Raw genomic sequence first — 21,363 nt, forward strand, 5'->3', positions numbered from 1 at the left:
TATAATAATATATTTGATAACGATAAGTTTCTCATCTCTACACCAGGGTGACTATAATAATATATTTGATAACGATAAGTTTCTCATCTCTACACAAATGGTGACTATAATAATGTATTAGATAACGATGAGTTTTTTCTTTGTATACAAAAGGTGACTATAATAATGTATTAGATAACGATGAGTTTTTTCTCTGTATACAAAAGGTGACTATAATAATATATTAGATAACGATGTGTTTCTCATCTCTACCCGAGGGTGACTATAATGATGTATTAGATAACGATAAAGTTTTTCTCTCTACACAAAAGTTACTATAATAATGTATTAGATAACGATGTGTTTATCATCTCTACACCAGGGTGACTATAATAATGTATTAGATAACGATGAGTTTTTGTCTCTCTACACAAAGGTGACTATAATAATATATTAGATAACGATGAGTTTTTGTCTCTCTACACAAAGGTGACTATAATAATATATTAGATAACGATAAGTTTCTCATCTCTACACCAGGGTGACTATAATAATGTATTAGATAACGATGAGTTTCTCATCTCTACACCAAGGTGACTATAATAATATATTAGATAACGATGAGTTTCTTATCTCTACACCAGGGTGACTATAATAATATATTAGATAACGATGTGTTTCTCATCTCTACACCAGGGTGACTATAATAATATATTAGATAACGATGTGTTTCTCATCTCTACACCAGGGTGACTATAATAATGTATTAGATAACGATGAGTTTTTGTCTCTCTACACAAAGGTGACTATAATAATATATTAGATAACGATGAGTTTTTGTCTCTCTACACCAGGGTGACTATAATAATGTATTAGATAACGATGTGTTTCTCATCTCTACACCAGGGTGACTATAATAATGTACTAGATAACGATGAGTTTCTCATCTCTACACCAGGGTGACTATAATAATGTATTAGATAACGATGAGTTTGTCATCTCTACACCAGGGTGACTATAATAATGTATTAGATAACGATAAGTTTCTCATCTCTACACCAGGGTGACTATAATAAATGTATTAGATAACGATGAGTTTTTCTCTCTACACAAAGGTGACTATAATAATATATTAGATAACGATGAGTTTTTCATCTCTACACCAGGGTGACTATAATAATGTATTAGATAACGATGAGTTTCTCATCTCTACACCAGGGTGACTATAATAATGTATTAGATAACGATGAGTTTCTCATCTCTACACCAGGGTGACTATAATAATATATTAGATAACGATAAGTTTCTCATCTCTACACAAAGGGTGACTATAATAATGTATTAGATAACGATGAGTTTTTCTCTCTACACAAAAGGTGACTATAATAATGTATTAGATAACGATGAGTTTTCTCTGTATACAAAGGTGACTATAATAATATATTAGATAACGATGAGTTTCTCATCTCTACACCAGGGTGACTATAATAATGTATTAGATAACGATAAGTTTCTCATCTCTACACCAGGGTGACTATAATAATGTATTAGATAACGATGAGTTTTTCTCTCTACACAAAGGTGACTATAATAATGTATTAGATAACGATGAGTTTTTCTCTCTACACAAAAGGTGACTATAATAATGTATTAGATAACGATGAGTTTTTTCTCTCTACACACAAAGGTGACTATAATAATATATTAGATAACGATAAAGTTTCTCATCTCTACACCAGGGTGACTATAATAATGTATTAGATAACGATGAGTTTTTCTCTCTCTACACAAAGGTGACTATAATAATGTATTAGATAACGATGAGTTTTTTTTCTCTCTACACAAAGGTGACTATAATAATGTATTAGATAACGATGAGTTTTTTTCTCTCTACACAAAGGTGACTATAATAATGTATTAGATAACGATGAGTTTTTTCTCTCTACACAAAGGTGACTATAATAATGTATTAGATAACGATGAGTTTTTCTCTCTACACAAAGGTGACTATAATAATGTATTAGATAACGATGAGTTTTTCTCTCTACACAAAGGTGACTATAATAATGTATTAGATAACGATGAGTTTCTTTCTCTCTACACCAGGGTGACTATAATAATGTATTAGATAACGATGAGTTTCTCATCTCTACACCAGGGTGACTATAATAATGTATTAGATAACGATGAGTTTCTCATCTCTACACCAGGGTGACTATAATAATATATTAGATAACGATGAGTTTTTCATCTCTACACCAAGGTGACTATAATAATATATTAGATAACGATGAGTTTCTCATCTCTACACCAGGGTGACTATAATAATGTATTAGATAACGATGAGTTTTTTCTCTCTACACCAAGGTGACTATAATAATGTATTAGATAACGATGAGTTTCTCATCTCTACACCAAGGTGACTATAATAATGTATTAGATAACGATGAGTTTTTCTCTCTACACAAAGGTGACTATAATAATGTATTAGATAACGATGAGTTTTCATCTCTACACCAGGGTGACTATAATAATGTATTAGATAACGATGAGTTTTTCTCATCTCTACACCAGGGTGACTATAATAATGTATTAGATAACGATAAGTTTTTCTCTCTACACAAAGGTGACTATAATAATATATTAGATAACGATAAGTTTTCATCTCTACACCAGGGTGACTATAATAATATATTAGATAACGATAAGTTTTTCGATGAGATTTTCATATCTCTACACAAAGGTGACTATAATAATGTATTAGATAACGATAGAGTTTTTCTCTCTACACAAAGGTGACTATAATAATGTATTAGATAACGATGAGTTTCTCTCTCTACACAAAGGTGACTATAATAATATATTAGATAACGATGAGTTTTTTTCTCTACACAAAGGTGACTATAATAATGTATTAGATAACGATGAGTTTTCTCTCTCTACACAAGGGTGACTATAATAATATATTAGATAACGATGAGTTTTTCTCTCTACACAAAGGTGACTATAATAATGTATTAGATAACGATGAGTTTTTTCTCTCTACACAAGGGTGACTATAATAATATATTAGATAACGATAAAGTTTCTCATCTCTACACCAGGGTGACTATAATAATGTATTAGATAACGATGAGTTTTTCTCTCTCTACACAAAGGTGACTATAATAATGTATTAGATAACGATGAGTTTTTTCTCTCTACACAAAGGTGACTCTAATAATGTATTAGATAACGATGTGTTTCTCATCTCTACACCAGGGTGACTATAATAATGTATTAGATAACGATGAGTTTTTCTCTCTACACAAAGGTGACTATAATAATATATTAGATAACGATGAGTTTTCATCTCTACACCAAGGTGACTATAATAATATATTAGATAACGAAGTTTCTCATCTCTACACCAGGGTGACTATAATAATGTATTAGATAACGATGAGTTTCTCATCTCTACACCAGGGTGACTATAATAATGTATTAGATAACGATGAGTTTCTCATCTCTACACCAGGGTGACTATAATAATATATTAGATAACGATGTGTTTCTCATCTCTACACCAGGGTGACTATAATAATATATTAGATAACGATAAGTTTCTCATCTCTACACCAGGGTGACTATAATAATATATTAGATAACGATAAGTTTCTCATCTCTACACCAGGGTGAGTATAATAATATATTATATAACGATGAGTTTTTGTCTCTCTACACAAAGGTGACTATAATAATGTATTAGATAACGATGAGTTTTTTCTCTCTACACAATGGTGACTATAATAATATATTAGATAACGATGTGTTTCTCATCTCTACACCAGGGTGACTATAATAATGTATTAGATAACGATGAGTTTTTTCTCTCTACACAAGGGTGACTATAATAATGTATTAGATAACGATGAGTTTTTTCTCTCTACAAAGGTGACTATAATAATATATTAGATAACGATAAGTTTTTCTCTCTACACAAGGGTGACTATAATAATGTATTAGATAACGATGAGTTTCTCATCTCTACACCAGGGTGACTATAATAATGTATTAGATAACGATGAGTTTTTTCTCTCTACACCAAGGTGACTATAATAATATATTAGATAACGATGAGTTTTTTTTCTCTCTACACAAAGGTGACTATAATAATATATTAGATAACGATAAGTTTCTCATCTCTACACCAGGGTGACTATAATAATGTATTAGATAACGATGAGTTTCTCATCTCTACACACAAAGGTGACTATAATAATGTATTAGATAACGATGAGTTTTTTCATCTCTACACCAGGGTGACTATAATAATATATTAGATAACGATGTGTTTCTCATCTCTACACCAGGGTGACTATAATAATGTATTAGATAACGATGAGTTTTTTCTCTCTACACAAAGGTGACTATAATAATATATTAGATAACGATGAGTTTTTTCTCTCTACACCAGGGTGACTATAATAATGTATTAGATAACGATGTGTTTCTCATCTCTACACCAGGGTGACTATAATAATGTATTAGATAACGATGAGTTTCTCATCTCTACACCAGGGTGACTATAATAATGTATTAGATAACGATGAGTTTGTCATCTCTACACCAGGGTGACTATAATAATATATTAGATAACGATAAGTTTCTCATCTCTACACCAGGGTGACTATAATAATGTATTAGATAACGATGAGTTTTTTCTCTCTACACAAAGGTGACTATAATAATATATTAGATAACGATGAGTTTTTCTTTCTACACCAGGGTGACTATAATAATGTATTAGATAACGATGTGTTTCTCATCTCTACACCAAGGTGACTATAATAATGTATTAGATAACGATGAGTTTCTCATCTCTACACCAGGGTGACTATAATAATATATTAGATAACGATGAGTTTTTCTCATCTCTAACACAAAGGGTGACTATAATAATGTATTAGATAACGATGAGTTTTTTTTCTCTACAAAAGGTGACTATAATAATGTATTAGATAACGATGAGTTTTTCTCTCTACACAAAGGTGACTATAATAATATATTAGATAACGATGAGTTTCTCATCTCTACACCAGGGTGACTATAATAATATATTAGATAACGATAAGTTTCTCATCTCTACACCAGGGTGACTATAATAATATATTAGATAACGATAAGTTTCTCATCTCTACACAAATGGTGACTATAATAATGTATTAGATAACGATGAGTTTTTTCTTTGTATACAAAAGGTGACTATAATAATGTATTAGATAACGATGAGTTTCTCACCTCTACCCGAGGGTGACTATAATAATGTATTAGATAACGATGAGTTTTTCTCTCTACACAAAGGGTGACTATAATGATGTATTAGATAACGATAAGTTTTTTTCTCTGTACACAAAAGTGACTATAATGATGTATTAGATAACGATGAGTTTTTTCTCTCGACACAAAGGTGACTATAATAATATATTAGATAACGATAAAGTTTTTCTCTCTACACAAAGTGACTATAATAATGTATTAGATAACGATGTGTTTATCATCTCTACACCAGGGTGACTATAATAATGTATTAGATAACGATGAGTTTTTTCTCTCTACACATAGGTGTCTATAATAATATATTAGATAACGATGAAGTTTTTCTCTCTACACAAAGGTGACTATAATAATGTATTAGATAACGATGTGTTTATCATCTCTACACCAGGGTGACTATAATAATGTATTAGATAACGATGAGTTTTTTCTCTCTACACAATGGTGACTATAATAATATATTAGATAACGATGTGTTTCTCATATCTACACCAGGGTGACTATAATAATGTATTAGATAACGATGAGTTTTTCTCTCTACACAATGGTGACTATAATAATTTATTAGATAATGATGAGTTTTTTCTCTCTGCACAAAGGTGACTATAATAATGTATTAGATAACGATGAGTTTTTTCTCTCTGCACAAAGGTGACTATAATAATGTATTAGATAACGATGAGTTTTTCTCTCTACACAAAGGTGACTATAATGATGTATTAGATAATGATGAGTTTTTTCTCTCTGCACAAAGGTGACTATAATAATGTATTAGATAACGATGAGTTTTTCTCTCTACACAAAGGTGACTATAATAATGTATTAGATAACGATGAGTTTTTTCTCTCTGCACAAAGGTGACTATAATAATGTATTAGATAACGATGAGTTTTTCTCTCTACACAAAGGTGACTATAATAATATATTAGATAACGATGTGTTTTTGTCTCTCTACACAAAGGTGACTATAATAATATATTAGATAACGATGAGTTTTTTCTCATCTCTACACCAGGGTGACTATAATAATGTATTAGATAACGATGTGTTTTCATCTCTACACCAGGGTGACTATAATAATGTACTAGATAACGATGAGTTTCTCATCTCTACACCAGGGTGACTATAATAATGTACAAGATAACGATGAGTTTGTCATCTCTACACCAGGGTGACTATAATAATATATTAGATAACGATAAGTTTCTCATCTCTACACCAGGGTGACTATAATAATGTATTAGATAACGATGAGTTTTTGTCTCTCTACACAAAGGTGACTATAATAATATATTAGATAACGATGAGTTTTTGTCTTTCTACACCAGGGTGACTATAATAATGTACTAGATAACGATATGTTTCTCATCTCTACACCAGGGTGATTATAATAATGTACTAGATAACGATAAGTTTCTCATCTCTACACCAGGGTGACTATAATAATATATTAGATAACGATAAGTTTCTCATCTCTACACAAATGGTGACTATAATAATGTATTAGATAACGATGAGTTTTTTCTTTGTACACAAAGGTGACTATAATAATGTATTAGATAACGATGAGTTTTTTCTCTCTACACAAAGGTGACTATAATAATATATTAGATAACGATGAGTTTCTCATCTCTACACCAGGGTGACTATAATAATATATTAGATAACGATAAGTTTCTCATCTCTACACCAGGGTGACTATAATAATATATTAGATAACGATAAGTTTCTCATCTCTACACAAATGGTGACTATAATAATGTATTAGATAACGATGAGTTTTTTCTTTGTATACAAAAGGTGACTATAATAATGTATTAGATAACGATGAGTTTTTTCTCTGTATACAAATGGTGACTATAATAATATATTAGATAACGATGTGTTTCTCATCTCTACCCGAGGGTGACTATAATGATGTATTAGATAACGATAAAGTTTTTCTCTCTACACAAAAGTTACTATAATAATGTATTAGATAACGATGTGTTTATCATCTCTACACCAGGGTGACTATAATAATGTATTAGATAACGATGAGTTTTTGTCTCTCTACACAAAGGTGACTATAATAATATATTAGATAACGATGAGTTTTTGTCTCTCTACACAAAGGTGACTATAATAATATATTAGATAACGATAAGTTTCTCATCTCTACACCAGGGTGACTATAATAATGTATTAGATAACTATGATTTTCTCATCTCTAAACCACGACGACTATAATAATATGTTAGATAACGATGCGTTTCTTATCTCTACACCAGGGTGACTATAATAATATATTAGATAACGATGTGTTTCTCATCTCTACACCAGGGTGACTATAATAATATATTAGATAACGATGTGTTTCTCATCTCTACACCAGGGTGACTATAATAATGTATTAGATAACGATGAGTTTTTGTCTCTCTACACAAAGGTGACTATAATAATATATTAGATAACGATGAGTTTTTGTCTTTCTACACCAGGGTGACTATAATAATGTACTAGATAACGATGTGTTTCTCATCTCTACACCAGGGTGATTATAATAATGTACTAGATAACGATGAGTTTCTCATCTCTACACCAGGGTGACTATAATAATGTACAAGATAACGATGAGTTTGTCATCTCTACACCAGGGTGACTATAATAATATATTAGATAACGATAAGTTTCTCATCTCTACACCAGGGTGACTATAATAATGTATTAGATAACGATGAGTTTTTGTCTCTCTACACAAAGGTGACTATAATAATATATTAGATAACGATGAGTTTTTGTCTTTCTACACCAGGGTGACTATAATAATGTACTAGATAACGATGTGTTTCTCATCTCTACACCAGGGTGATTATAATAATGTACTAGATAACGATAAGTTTCTCATCTCTACACCAGGGTGACTATAATAATATATTAGATAACGATAAGTTTCTCATCTCTACACAAATGGTGACTATAATAATGTATTAGATAACGATGAGTTTTTTCTTTGTATACAAAAGGTGACTATAATAATGTATTAGATAACGATGAGTTTTTTCTCTGTATACAAAAGGTGACTATAATAATATATTAGATAACGATGTCTTTCTCATCTCTACACCAGGGTGACTATAATAATATATTAGATAACGATAAGTTTCTCATCTCTACACCAGGGTGACTATAATAATATATTAGATAACGATAAGTTTCTCATCTCTACACAAATGGTGACTATAATAATGTATTAGATAACGATGAGTTTTTTCTTTGTATACAAAAGGTGACTATAATAATGTATTAGATAACGATGAGTTTTTTCTCTGTATACAAAAGGTGACTATAATAATATATTAGATAACGATGTGTTTCTCACCTCTACCCGAGGGTGACTATAATGATGTATTAGATAACGATGAGTTTTTTCTTTCTACACAAAAGTGACTATAATGATGCATTAGATAACGATAAGTTTTTTTCTCTGTACACAAAAGTGACTATAATGATGTATTAGATAACGATGAGTTTTTTCTCTCGACACAAAGGTGACTATAATAATATATTAGATAACGATAAAGTTTTTCTCTCTACACAAAAGTTACTATAATAATGTATTAGATAACGATGTGTTTATCATCTCTACACCAGGGTGACTATAATAATGTATTAGATAACGATGAGTTTTTTCTCTCTACACATAGGTGACTATAATAATATATTAGATAACGATGAAGTTTTTCTCTCTACACAAAGGTGACTATAATAATGTATTAGATAACGATGAGTTTTTTCTCTCTACACAATGGTGACTATAATAATATATTAGATAACGAAGTGTTTCTCATATCTACACCAGGGTGAGTATAATAATGTATTAGATAACGATGAGTTTTTTCTCTCTACACAATGGTGACTGTAATGATTTATTAGATAATGATGAGTTTTTTCTCTCTGCACAAAGGTGACTATAATGATGTATTAGATAATGATGAGTTTTTTCTCTCTGCACAAAGGTGAATATAATGATGTATTAGATAACGATGAGTTTTTTCTTTCTACACAAAAGTGACTATAATGATGTATTAGATAACGATAAGTTTTTTCTCTCTACACAAAAGTGACTATAATGATGTATTAGATAACGATGAGTTTTTTCTCTCGACACAAAGGTGACTATAATAATATATTAGATAACGATAAAGTTTTTCTCTCTACACAAAAGTTACTATAATAATGTATTAGATAACGATGTGTTTATCATCTCTACACCAGGGTGACTATAATAATGTATTAGATAACGATGAGTTTTTTTCTCTCTACACATAGGTGACTATAATATTATATTAGATAACGATGAAGTTTTTCTCTCTACACAAAGGTGACTATAATAATGTATTAGATAACGATGTGTTTATCATCTCTACACCAGGGTGACTATAATAATGTATTAGATAACGATGAGTTTTTTCTCTCTACACAATGGTGACTATAATAATATATTAGATAACGAAGTGTTTCTCATATCTACACCAGGGTGAGTATAATAATGTATTAGATAACGATGAGTTTTTTCTCTCTACACAATGGTGACTGTAATGATTTATTAGATAATGATGAGTTTTTTCTCTCTGCACAAAGGTGACTATAATGATGTATTAGATAATGATGAGTTTTTTCTCTCTGCACAAAGGTGAATATAATGATGTATTAGATAATGATGAGTTTTTTCTCTCTGCACAAAGGTGACTATAATGATTTATTAGATAATGATGAGTTTTTTCTCTCTGCACAAAGGTGACTATAATAATGTATTAGATAACGATGAGTTTTTCTCTCTACACAAAGGTGACTATAATAATATATTAGATAACGATGTGTTTCTCATCTCTACACCAGGGTGCTATAATAATGTATTAGATAACGATGAGTTTTTTCTCTCTACACCAGGGTGCTATAATAATGTATTAGATAACGATGAGTTTTCATCTCTACACCATGGTGACTATAATAATATATTAGATAACGATGTGTTTTCTCATCTCTACACCAAGGTGACTATAATAATGTATTAGATAACGATGAGTTTTTTCTCTCTACACAATGGTGACTATAATAATATATTAGATAACGATGTGTTTCTCATCTCTACACCAGGGTGCTATAATAATGTATTAGATAACGATAAGTTTTTTCTCTCTACAAAAAGGTGACTATAATAATATATTAGATAAGGATGAGTTTTTTTCTCTCTACACAAAGGTGACTATAATATTATATTAGATAACGATAAGTTTTTACTCTCTACACAAAGGTGACTATAATAATATATTAGATAACGATAAGTTTCTCATCTCTACACCAGGGTGACTATAATAATGTATTAGATAACGATGATTTTCTCATCTCTAAACCACGACGACTATAATAATATGTTAGATAACGATGCGTTTCTTATCTCTACACCAGGGTGACTATAATAATATATTAGATAACGATGTGTTTCTCATCTCTACACCAGGGTGACTATAATAATATATTAGATAACGATGAGTTTCATCTCTACACCAGGGTGACTATAATAATGTATTAGATAACGATGAGTTTTCTCATCTCTACACAAAGGTGACTATAATAATATATTAGATAACGATGAGTTTTTTCTCATCTCTACACCAGGGTGACTATAATAATGTATTAGATAACGATGTGTTTCTCATCTCTACACCAGGGTGACTATAATAATGTATTAGATAACGATGAGTTTTTCATCTCTACACCAGGGTGACTATAATAATGTATTAGATAACGATGAGTTTCTCATCTCTACACCAGGGTGACTATAATAATGTATTAGATAACGATGAGTTTTTGTCTCTCTAAACCAGGGTGACTATAATAATGTACTAGATAACGATGTGTTTCTCAGATCTACACCAGGGTGACTATAATAATGTACTAGATAACGATGAGTTTCTCATCTCTACACCAGGGTGACTATAATAATGTACAAGATAACGATGAGTTTGTCATCTCTACACCAGGGTGACTATAATAATGTACAAGATAACGATGAGTTTCTCATCTCTACACTAGGGTGACTATAATAATGTACAAGATAACGATGAGTTTCTCATCTCTACACTAGGGTGACTATAATAATGTACAAGATAACGATGTGTTTCTCATCTCTACACAAGGGTGACTATAGTAATGTATTAGATAACGATGAGTTTCTCATCTTTACACAAGGGTGACTATAATAATGTATTAGATAACGATAAGTTAAAAAAACTGTAAAAGTTGCTGTTACATTATATTTAAATGAATCATTCAATTCGAGACTTCCCTACTGTAAAAGTTGCTGTTAAAATATATTTAAATTAATCATTCAATTCTGATCTTCCCCACTGTCAATGTTTCTATTACAGTATATTTGAAATTAATCATTCAATTTGGAACTTCTCTATTGTCAAAGTTGCTGTTAATGTATATTTAAATTAATCATTCAATTCGGAACTACCCTTCTGTAATAGTTACTGTTTAACTATATTTAAATAATCATTCAATTCGGGACTTCCTTACTGTCAAAGTTGCTGTTAAAGTATATTTAAATTAATCATTCCACTAGGAACTTCCCCAGTGTCAAATTTTCTGATACAGTATACTTAAATTAATCATTCAATTCGGGACTTTCCTACTCTCAAAATTGCTGTTAAAGTATATTTAAATTAACATTCAATTTGGGACTTCCCTGCTGTAAAAGTTGTGTTAAAATATATTTAAATTAACATTCAATTCGTGACTTACCTACTCTTAAAGTTGCTGTTAAGTATATTTAAATTAATCACTCAATTCGAGACTTTACTACTGTAAAAAGTTGTGTTAAGTATATTTAAATTAATAATTCAATTTGGAACTTAAAAGTTACTCTTAAATGTCAAAGTTACTGTTGCTGGTATATTTAAATTAATCATTCATCGATTTCAAAGTTGCTTAAAGTATATTTAAATTAAACATTTACTTCCCTACTTAAAGTTGCTGTAAAGTATATTTAAATTAATCATTCAGTTCGGGACTTCCCTACTCTCAAAGTTGCTGTAAAGTATATTTAAATTAATCATTCAACTCGGAACTTCCCTACTCTCAAAGTTGCTGTAAAGTATATTTAAATTAATCATTCAACTCGGAACTTCCCTACTCTCAAAGTTGCTGTAAAGTATATTTAAATTAATCATTCAACTCGGAACTTCCCTACTCTCAAAGTTGCTGTAAAGTATATTTAAATTAATCATTCAACTCGGAACTTCCCTACTCTCAAAGTTGCTGTAAAGTATATTTAAATTAATCATTCAACTCGGAACTTCCCCAGTGTCAAATTTTCTGATACAGTATATTTAAATTAATCATTCAATTCGGGACTTTCCTACTCTCAAAGTTGCTGTTAAAGTATATTTAAATTAATCATTCAACTCGGAACTTCCCCAGTGTCAAATTTTCTGATACAGTATATTTAAATTAATCATTCAATTGCAAAAATCTCTCACTAAGAATTAAGATATACACTGTTCTTTATTAAAAGTTACTTTAGTGAGAATAGTCTGTTTTAATGTTTAATATATCTATTGGTGGTAACTTTTTAATAGCATTTATTAACTCTATTCTTGTAATTTTGTTGTTAAGGTCATTTTAAATTGTGAACTTGGTTCATGAATTAAAACAAATACTGTGTATGTGATCGATCTGTTATTTCCTTTGTGTTGATTTTGTTGACACTGTTGATACAAGTTTTAATACATTTACTGGAACAGCGGTATGTATGCGGACTTTCAACGCAAAAATCCAGGTTTTCCAGTGCGCGTGTAACCTATTGTGTAGTTTACTGCTTAATTACAAACAAACAAATAATCTTATTATCTTTAATATGTTACAGTGTTTGTTTATTATAAATAATTTGCTTCGATGGCACATGATACAGATTTAGAACTAACCTAAATCTCCGTAGCTGTCCAACTTCTGGAAATATTACTGGGATTATGGCAGAAAATGTCGTTAAGACCAAGTGTTTATCTGATAAAACAAGAAATGATTATCCTGATAAGTAAAAATGTGAGAGTCCCTGGGTATAGCAGTGGTAAGTTTACAGACTAATAATGTTGAAATCTGGGTTTAGACACAGCAGATATTCCGATATGGCTTTGCTTTAAAATAAACAAACAAAAGATAAATATATTTTCATAAGCTTACTCGTTGCTCTGTCTTGTTTGTTTTTCGATTTCACTACGTAGCTTGTAATAAGTCAATGGTATGTTTTCTACAATAAATATCATAGTTTTCTGTTAACTTACCCACTGGATTAGCATAAAATGGCTCCCTACGCAAATATACCCGTCTGAGTAGATAGCACACTTTACGTGCAAAATTCATGTCAATAAATACGAACCACTGAATTATTTCACGGTTGGTGGCTGTCCAGACACGTGACTTCTATTAAGCAATCTAGTTAATTAGATTTTAAGTAGATAATGAACAACATTTTCACTTTTAGGGAAGTCTTATAAAATTAAAACCTGGAATGGTATGTAGTTGTGTGAAGACAGAAAGGTTGTATTAGGACTACTGCAGTCCTATAACCACACGCATTTTCAAAACGTAATCAAATCAGGATTCTTTAAAAAAGCAACTTTTGTCAAAGCATATTTCGAGTGTGCGTGTTTTCTTATAACGAAACCACGTCGGGTTATCTGTTGAACCCACCGAACGGAATCGAACCCGTGATTTTAGCGTTGTAAATCCGTAGGCTTACCGCTGTACTTGCTTGGTTCAAATATTTCGTAATATACATATTAATAATGATAAAACCATAAAACACGAATAACTGTAGTACATTACTTAAAACCAGAAATGTCTCACAGAAGATGTGTAAATGAATGACGTACGATACGATGAAGCTGTCAGAAAAATATAAAATAACTTCTCGACAAGACAATAAGTAGGTCTCCGTTATACCAAACATACTCGCCCTTTCAGCCATGGGGGTATTATAATGTGACCGTCAATCCTACTACTCGATGGTAAAAGAGGAGCCCAAAAGTTGGCGGTGGGTGGTGATGACTAGCTGCCTTTCCTCTTACACTGGTAAATTAGGGACGGCTAGCGCAGATAGCCCTCGAGCAGCTTTGCGCGAAATTCAAAACAAACCAACAAACACTTCAAACTTAATTTATCTAGTTCTACTGTCTCAGTGTCACCAATAAGACAGCGTTAAGTCTACCCACTTAAAATCTGGGAGTTCGATTCTCCGAGGTAGACATAGAAGTTTATACAATGTAAATTTGTTATTAAAGAAAAAAAAGGCCCACATAAGGTAAGAAACATTTAAGTTTATTTAACGAGTGGAACTAATCTTTCATAAATAAATGGAGCATTACTCATGCGATACTAGAAACAGAAAATAATTGTTCCTTTATGGGACAATCCATTTCTAGATGTTTAAATCATTCATATCAATAGCGTTCTACAAGTTTTATGTATAAAAACATAGTAGAGTGGAAATATACTAGTTCAGAACTCTTATCGTTTTACACTCAGACCAAACCCCTGGTGATAGATTTAAGCGTTCTTGGAACTTTACACATCAATAAACGTTTCATCATAGAAATATCTCTCTCTAGTGGCAAAGAAACATTCAAAGAACGAAATGTTTAGATTAATAAACCCCACACTCTTTGCAGAAAAAAAATATTAACTTGCGTTCAAGCGATCGTTCAATATCTTTTAACTTATATCCTGGCTCACGGTGGTTAGGAACTTAACAGTTTGTTACGGTTAAAATACCACTTACAGATATAAATACATTTCTCTTCACTAGATGGCAGTAGTCAATTATCATTTTTGAGAAATGGTTTTTCTTAAGTTCCATATAAATTTGTTATTGTTTTCTTTTGCAGAAAGACAACGTTTTTTTTAATTCGAACGTTTCTTTAAATGTCACTCGTTGGTTTTCATTCTAACCGTTTAAAATCTTAAAATAATTTAGCCATATTTTTCATTTTATCTGAATGGGCGTTTAATTTCTTATAACATAATAACGCCCTCACGGCTGATAGGACAAACATAGTTGGTGCAACAGGGCTTCGTACCCGGGATCCTCAGATTAGGTGTCGAGCGACTTAACCACCTGGCCATGCCACGGCGGATTAACGTCAGTTCTGACACAAGCATCAGTAAATGATAACCGCCATAACAATAGCAATGAAAAGTTGAACTCTTTGTAAAGATGCTTGTAACACAGATATCAACAGGAATAAACTATTGTCTTCTTTCTTAACTAGTTCCCTACAAAAACTATTGTCTGCTTACCTAACTAGTTCCCTACAAACACTATTGTCTGCTTACCTAACTAGTTCCCTACAAACACTATTGTCTGCTTACCTAACTAGTTCCCTACAAAAACTATTGTCTGCTTACCTAACTAGTTCCCTACAAAACTATTGTCTGCTTACCTAACTAGTTCCTACAAAAAACTATTCTGCTTACCTAACTAGTTCCTGCAAAACTATTGTCTGCTTACCTAACTAGTTCCCTGCAAAAACTATTGTCTTCTTACCTAACTAGTTCCCTGCAAAAACTATTGTCTTCTTACCTAACTAGTTCCCTGCAAAAACTATCGTCTTCTTACCTAACTAGTTCCCTACAAAAACTATCGTCTTCTTCCCTAACTAGTTCCCTACAAAAACTATTGTCTTCTTCCCTAACTAGTTCCCTACAAAAACTATTGTCTTCTTCCCTAACTAGTTCTCTACAAAAACTATTGTCTTCTTCCCTAACTAGTTCCCTACAAAAACTATTGTCTTCTTCCCTAACTAGTTCCCTACAAAAACTATTGTCTTCTTCCCTAACTAGTTCCCAACAAAAACTATTGTCTTCTTTCTTAACTAGTTCCCTACAAAAACTATTACAAAATAATCATTTAGTTTCTCTAACACTTTTTTTTCTGATGAACGAAACACAAAACTATGTACATGGTGTAACGGACGTGGAATGTAATGTGTACGTCATGGTGTTGACAGTGGGCGTTTTACTTGTTTTTCTACGTCACGCACGTATTTATTCGGAGCCTAAAAACATTTGTTTTTCTCTGTGACACTAAACTTTTCTTCTATATCAGTGGTTCCCAACCGTTTTTATGCCCCGCACCCCTAAAAAATATTAATATGTTCTCGCACCCCTCACAGTAATTATTTATTTAAGAATAAAGGTGAAGGTAGCCAAAACAAATGTTATCTCGCACTCCTGGCTGGGAACCACTGTCCAAAATGGTAGCGATTTCTTTTTCCCAATACACAATCTTACCAAGTTGACTAATTAATAGTAAACTATGCAACACAAATCGCTCGAGGTATTATAAACTACAGGGAATGCACCTAATCAACACATATTACCTTCTTCTCTTCGGCTAATGCAGCTAATCAACGCATATCACCTTCTTCTCTCCGGCTAAGGCAGCTAATCAACGCATATCACCTTCTTCTCTCCGGCTAAGGCAGCTAATCAACGCATATCACCTTCTTCTTTCCGGCTAAGGCAGCTAATCAACGCATATCACCTTCTTCTTTCCGGCTAAGGCAGCTAATCAACGCATATCACCTTCTTCTCTCCGGCTAAGGCAGCTAATCCTTCATATCTTCTTCTCTTCGGCTAAGCAGCTAAACAACGCATATCACCTTCTTCTCTCCGGCTAAGGCAGCTAAACAACGCATATCACCTTCTTCTCTCCGGCTAAGGCAGCTAAACAACGCATATCACCTTCTTCTCTCCGGCTAAGGCAGCTAAACAACGCATATCACCTTCTTCTCTCCGGCTAAGGCAGCTAATCAACGCATATCACCGATATTTACCGATTAACTCTTCGTTTTAGTATGCTCTTATACTTTTGACCAGCTAGTATTTAGGCTAATTTCATAGTGTTCACATTTTCCCTATTAAATGCTAACAAAGTTTTTTATTTTTATTTTCCCTTTTCTTATTTTCATCTCTCGAAGCTCTACTCAAATAAGTGGTTGAGCCTAACAACGCAAAATGCATATTTTTTCTTTATGTTCATTGGCCTTAAGATTTCGGCCAGCAGTGTATATTGCTTACATTTCTTTGTGTAAAGAATAGAATCGACAGAAACACTCAATTTCATCACTTAGAAACTCGTACTCATAACAGTTTGTTCGGTTGTAACGTAGCGGCAGTGTTCGGTGGCTGGCTCTTATCTTGATTTATCCCAACAACGATGTATCTTAAAGACGGCTGGTACCAACATTAAAACTTTAATTAAACTATTAAACTAAAGCTTCGACCTTCTTAGATCACCTTCAGGTTAACAAAGAGTGTGTGCAACTGACCATTGCTGAGTGCGTGTCTTAGGGATTAAAGTATGAACAGGTATGAAATTGTAGAGGGCGTTGTAGTTATATGTTAAGTTATTAATTAGGATAGGTTTAAAGGTTTTTCTTTATATCGGTTTAATTGTGGTGTGAGTTCTTATATAAATAGGGTTTGAGTTTGTATTTATTTTCTTATTTACTATGTTGGTGTTTTCTATGGTTATGTTGGGTTTATTTAATTTGCAGTGTTCAAAAACGTGCAAAGGTGTTCGTGTGTGTATTATTTCAATATAACTTCCATTTTCCTGTTTGTTTCTCCAATATAGAAGTCGTGGCAGTTAACACATTGTATTTTAAAAATAATGTTGGTGTGGTGTTTGTCAGTGTAGTTTTTATAACATGGACTTTAGTTTTGCATCTGGTTTTTGAATAAATTTGGTATTAACTGGAATGTCATATTTTGTTTTTAGTTTTTGCCAAACGTTGGTTATTTCTCTGCTGATGTCGGGAATATATGGTATGCAGCAGTATCCAGCAATTGTATCATCAACATACCTGTACTAGTGTAGTGAGGGATGTGAGGCTAAGTTGATCGCTTGACATTCAATATGTGCCATGAAAACGTTGACTGGAATTGGTAACACGGGATTGGCCACACTTGAGCCATTTAATTGTGTATAGTTTTGGTCATTGAACACAAAGTTATTTTTGGTTGTACTGAATACACATGTTCTTTATAATCACGGCACTTGGAATAAAAGTGTACTGCAGAGACAGCCCTGGTGTTGGTATTTAAAACTTTAAATAAAATAAAGTACAAGAAAACCATTTCGACATTCTAAATAATCTTCGGATTAACAAAAACAGTTTGAAACTGACTGTTACTTGGCATATATCTTGGGGTCGAGAGTGTGAGAAAGTACTGGAATATAGGGGTCGCAGCAATCAGGATAGTTACAACAAAATATAACATTCCAATAAACACAAAATTCATTCAAAAACCGGGTACAAACTAGAATCCATACTATGTAGAAATTATACTGGCAAGCATCTCCAATAATATTTATAAAACTCAATTTGACAACTGCCAGAATTCTATGTCGGAGAAACAAGCCGGCATTTTGAAACCAGATTCAATTAACACACACAAAAACACCTTCCCACGTTTTTTGAACACTGCAAATCAAATAAATACAACATAACCATAAAAAACACCAACATACAACGTAAAGAAAGAAAGACAAACAAACGCAAAATCAAAGAAGCCTTACTTATAGAAAAACTTAAACCAAAATGAAACTAATATAAAGGAACACCTTTTTATACCTATACTAATTAATAACATCTAACTACAACACCGTCTACAATTTCATACCCATTTGATTTCTCGTCCCCAAGACATGTGCTCAGTAGCGATAAATTTCAAACTGTCTTTGCTTTGTTGTTTGAATTTCGCGCAAAGCTACTCGATGGCTATCTGCGCTAGCCGTTCCTAATTTAGCAGTGTAAGGCTAGAGGGAAGGAAGCTAGTCATCACCACCCACCGCCAACTCTTGGGCTACTCTTTTACCAACGAATAGTGGGATTGGCCGTCACATTATAACGCCGTCATGGCTAAGAGTGTGAGCATGTTTGGTGTGACGAGGATTCGAATCCGCTACCCTCGGATTACGAGTCGCACGCCTTAACACGCTTGGCCATGCCAATCCAAACCAATCCTTCGGATTACGATTTGAGCACCCTAACCTCCTGGCCATGCCGGGCCTTGTTCGTTGGTAAAAGATTAATTTAAGAGTTGGCGGTGGGTGATGATGACTAGTTGCCTTCCCTCTAGTCTTATACTGCTAGATTAGGGATGGCTAACGCATATAGCCCTCGTGTACCTTTGCGCGAAATCCGAAAACAAACAAACACACAAACAAGTGGATAACAAACAGCTTATCTGGGGAGATACTTTCAGGTGTCTCTGTGTGTATAAACAGAATATTCTATAACTCTGTACTTTACGTTTAGTAACATTTAAATCGTAGGGGGCCATTTTCATACGATAGCAGGTTGGCAGGTAAAATAACGTGTATCAGCTTACATTTCGATGAATCCATGGTACCACGTTCATATAATAAGAAATATTTCATATCTTTATAACACTTGGTTTAGAGCGGCTTAATTAAACGTGCTTTAAACTTATAAAAACATATAAGTTTATTAACAATATTAGGCAACTCCAATAAACTAGCAACTCATCAATGTGTGTGCGATAGCTTCACTTCAGCCGTCACATCTTATTATAAGATTTGTTCTTTTTTTTAACTTGGGGATTGTATATAATCAAGCGGTGCTCGTGATAATCAAATTTTGGACCCTAATCATGTCTTCCTAGAAATCATGATTTCTGGTTGATGATAATGATGACAAGAATTTCCTAAAAAACAAAATCCGACTTGGATGACCAGAAATCTTCCCTTTCCTTAAACACCAGTTGATTAGCAATTCGCTTCGTCATTAGTAAGACATTTCTACCAGTTCGTATCTTCTTTGCTGTAGACGTAAATGGGTTTTGATTTTCATTTTTATTATGCGTAAAATCGGTGACATCGTAAAGGTAATTTTCGACGTACAATCAAAGCGTGAAAAGTTGTCGTAATCTTTTAAACAGAAAATCAGAAAATAATATACTCAATGAAGTCAAAACTCATTCGTAAACAAAATATGGATTTAAACACTGTACATTACATGTTACACTTTACTGTTTTCAAGTTTAGTTTCAGTCGTAGAAATGAAAAGAACAGAAAAACACTCAGCGAAACCATTTATTGGGAAATTTAATATTTGTTTTCTTTTTAATTTCGCGCAAAGCTACATGATGACTATCTGCGCTAGTCGTCCCTAATTTAGCAGTGTAAGACTAGAGAGAAGACAGCTAGTCATCACTACCGACCGCCAACTCTTGGGCTTCTCTTTTAACAACGAACGGTGGGATTGACAGTCGCATTATAACGCCCACACGGCTGAAAGGAGGACCATGTTTGGTGTAACAGAGATTCGAACTCGGGACCCTCGGATTACGAGTCGAGTTCCTTAACCACCTGGCCATGTCGGGCCAAACTGGTAACACATAAGAGTGGGATTCTTCAAAACTGGTATAACCCACTAACACATAAGAGTGGGATTCTTCAAAACTGGTATAACCCACTAACACATAAGAGTGGGATTCTTCAAAACTAGTATAACCCACTGACACATAAGAGTGGGATTCTTCAAAACTAGTATAACCCACTGACACATAAGAGTGGGATTCTTCAAAACTAGTATAACCCACTGACACATAAGAGTGGGATTCTTCAAAACTAGTATAACCCACTGACACATAAGAGTGAAATTCTTCAAAACTAGTATAACCCACTAACACATAAGAGTGAAATTCTTCAAAACTAGTATAACCCACTAACACATAAGAGTGAAATTCTTCAAAACTAGTATAACCCACTAACACAAAACTAGTATAACCCACTAACCCAGTATAACCCACTAACACATGTTGATGAAAGTGTCGGTTGAACTGAACTTTCATTTAATTTAGGATTTGAATAATTTTGTGAATAATAAATTTATTTATTACGCTATAGATCACACTTGGACTTACTTATACTTTAAAGTAATTAGAACAATAATTAACTACGGATCTACTTTCATTAAACTACCTAAAATC

At 32.6% G+C, this 21,363-nt stretch overlaps 1 protein-coding gene across 6 annotated transcripts in view; it reads right to left on the minus strand.

Annotated features, from left to right (window-relative positions):
* LOC143237360 (cell adhesion molecule 3-like) overlaps positions 1-21,363 on the minus strand; it is a 245,821-nt gene that overhangs the window by 132,482 nt on the left and 91,976 nt on the right. Inside the window, exon 1 of one of the 6 annotated variants that reach the window (XM_076476544.1) lies at positions 13,626-13,757. The exons of the other annotated variants lie outside the window; for them this stretch is intronic. The gene's annotated coding sequence lies outside the window, so the exon portion shown is untranslated. Of the gene's footprint in view, positions 1-13,625; positions 13,758-21,363 lie in introns of those variants that run through there. 6 annotated transcript variants of the gene reach the window in all.

This window comes from Tachypleus tridentatus, chromosome 2, assembly GCF_004210375.1.
Source record: "Tachypleus tridentatus isolate NWPU-2018 chromosome 2, ASM421037v1, whole genome shotgun sequence".
In the NCBI taxonomy this organism is placed as follows: Eukaryota; Metazoa; Arthropoda; class Merostomata; order Xiphosura; family Limulidae; genus Tachypleus; species Tachypleus tridentatus.